The sequence below is a fragment of the Medicago sativa genome, chromosome 8 (genome assembly GCF_051527215.1).
Source record: "Medicago sativa cultivar Bolivia chromosome 8, Bolivia_mono, whole genome shotgun sequence".
Lineage (NCBI taxonomy): Eukaryota > Viridiplantae > Streptophyta > Magnoliopsida > Fabales > Fabaceae > Medicago > Medicago sativa.
In genome coordinates, this window is record NC_140756.1 from 40003528 (window position 1) to 40006538 (window position 3011).

At 39.0% G+C, this 3011-nt stretch overlaps 1 pseudogene; it reads left to right on the forward strand.

Moving 5' to 3' along the window:
* The first annotated feature begins 646 nt into the window (after positions 1 to 646).
* LOC146899060 (uncharacterized) lies at positions 647 to 1399 on the forward strand (annotated as a pseudogene).
* The last annotated feature ends 1612 nt before the right edge of the window (positions 1400 to 3011 follow it).

Sequence of the window (3011 nt, forward strand, 5' to 3'; positions counted from 1 at the left end):
AGACGATACATGATGTTTATGATTATTTATTATGATAATATAAGATGAAGTTTATGACTAATGTAGGAAGATTAATGATACTAGTTAATGAAGTTTAAGTTGTTAAATGTGATTGATGAATTATATGCTTAATCTTGTTGTTTTTGAAATCTCACCCCTTCTGCTTGAAAATGTTACTCTTCGTACGGGTAACTTGCAGGAAACCAAGATTAGTTACGGTCGTGAGTGGACTCCTCACAAGTGTGTCTCTTAGGTGCTCTGATACGTAACGGGATGGGAGTTTTGACTTTGTTTTCTATTCCTTACGTATTGTTTTATGAGATTTTATAATAAAGATGTTGGACTGAACCAGTTATTATGTTTTAAACTATTTATGAGACTTTTATGATGAGGCCTTAGTGTCAAAGACTATTTATGATGTTGAAATATTTCCACTGCGAGATTTTAAAGATTATGTTGTTATATTTTGAAGGATAAGTATTTATTTAACCCATTTGAGATTTTTATGAAATGTGACATTCCGATAAAGATGTTAAACTCTGATTTTATTTAAGAAATTTTTATGCTGGGAAAACGAGGTGTTACAAAAGCAAGCAAACTCTCTGCAATTTTAAACTTAGAACCCTAAAAAGCTTCTTCATCATCAATGGCATCATCAAGCTCTGCTCCTGAATCAAGCATGCAACAAGATATTACAGAATCAACTACTCATAATGAACCTTCCTACGAAATCAAAGTGAGGACTATGTCCTTGGAAGAGTGGGAGTTAAAGATTCAGATGGAGAATCCGGTGGATTTTGAGTCTCTAGTATATCATGGGTGTGATATCAGAAGCTACTACGAAGAACAAGGGCTGATGAGGTATTTTGATATGTTGAATGGACCAACATACAAAATGTTGATAAGGCACTTCTGCGTAAGAGCCTCTGTGTACGATAGAGCTGCTTCAGAGATTGAAGAAAAAGAGAAGATTCTGCTTGACCCTACTTTGGAAGGGAAGACAAGAGAAGAAATGGGACTGGAACCATTCACATGTGTGGAAATAAGATCTAGCATCATGGGGATTCTTGTGTTTATTTCAGAAGAGATTATTGCATTTGTACTCAGAAGAGATGGATCTGGTAAATACGCAGGATCAGAGATACCTAACCCCAAGACAAGTCCTTGGAACGAGGTTGTCAATATGTCCATGTTCAACTCCTAGAAGAAAGGAAATTATGTTAACTTAAGTATTGAGAAGAAGATGCTCCTAAAGATCCAAAATGAGAATCTGTTACCAAAAGGTGGTGGCAGTGATCAACCTTCATTGGTGCACAAGGTGTTCCTTCACTATTTCATCAAGAAGGACAAAGTCAATGTGCCCAAGTATATCTTCAAGCACATGATCAAGGAAGGTTGATATCAGAAATTTTTCATCAAGGAGGGATTCTGAAAGCTCTCAGTGTTGTCAATTTCTTCACTAATAAGCAGCTTGAAACTGAAACAAGGAAGGTAATCAATGGCAAGACTCTCAGGAACATGTCTTTGATTCATAAAGATGCTTTCAAAAAGCTCAGCACTGACATCAGTGAATCTAGAGCAAAGTCAAATCTGATGGAAGACTTTCCTCCCATCTGCAAGAAGGACCCTATTGATGTTCAGATGCACTTCATCACAGACCATTTCGAAACATATGGTCAAGTCATCAGACTTGAAGATGTGCATGAAGAAATGTATGGTGGTGCTCTGCCTGTGGCCAAGAGCAGAAAGTCCAAGAGGAAAGAGGCCTCCAAAGAAGAGTACTTGAAAGCTGAGCAACCTTCCAAGAAGGCTAAGAAGGAGAAAGCATCTGATAAGCTGAAGATTGGTGGTTCTGGCTTACCATCAATCCAAGAGGAAGTTCAGGACTTTGATACAAGTAAGGTTCTGAATAGAAGAACCAGGAGTGGCAAAGCTGCAACTTCTTCACAAGCTGCTCCTGAACAGAAGAAGAGGAAGACTGCTGTCAGGAAGCTTAAGTTACCAGCTTATGTTGAAGAGGAAGAAGGCTGAAGATGCTGCTGCACTCCATAACGCTATGGAGATTGCAAAAGATATTGAGGTCCCTGCATCCAGTCTTTTTAGAGCAGATGCAGTTACAGATGCTCAGGAAGTTGTCAAAGCTACTGAAGCTGTGCAAGAGCTAGCAACTTCAGAAGCTGGGAACATGCTGGTGAGAGTTAATGTTGGAGAAGGTGTCCAGGAGGACAATACTGCTGGGACAGATGCTGCTGCTTCAGAAGCTGATACAGGTATTCCTGAGTCTCCACACAATTCTGATATTATAGTAGTAGAATCTGATTCAACCCAATCCACATCCTCCCAATCCACCTCCTCATCATCATCTACTGATGTTGATGATTTACCCATAGGTTTGGTTTACCCAACAATCAGAAAAGGCCTTTCAACATCAACTGAAACCTGCAAAACGTCTTCCCAAAACATTCCTTTTGAGCTAATGATTCCTAGTGTAAATGAAAGGAAAGGCAATATGTCTGAGATGAGAAACAAAGTCTGTGAAAAACTACCACTCAACCATCCCCTTCAACTAAAAATAATTCATCCTCTCAACATTGTTCCACCTGATGAGAATGTTGAATCATCTTCATCCCATCCCTCAGATCTGTCCTAGACAACTTGGTCAGTCACTACTCTGGTGAACTGCCAGGTGTTGAGTCAAGCTTAGAAAAAGCCTCTGAAGTAGCCTCTATGGAAGTTGCTTTAGAAAGCCCCCAACAACAAGCACCTAACCAACAAATGACCTCAACAACCCTTCTTGAACAAGTTGCTCCTGAACATATTGGTTCTGAGCAGACTGTTCCTGAACAATCAATTGTTATTTCTTTACCTAAAACCTTCATTAAACCTACATTTATAACCACATCAGATTCATCTGATGATGAAATTGAGCAGTCATCTTTTACTGTGATGACAGAGCTAATTTCTGACCAACCCTCATCTAGCACTCAATAACCAAATTCCATAAACAGCCA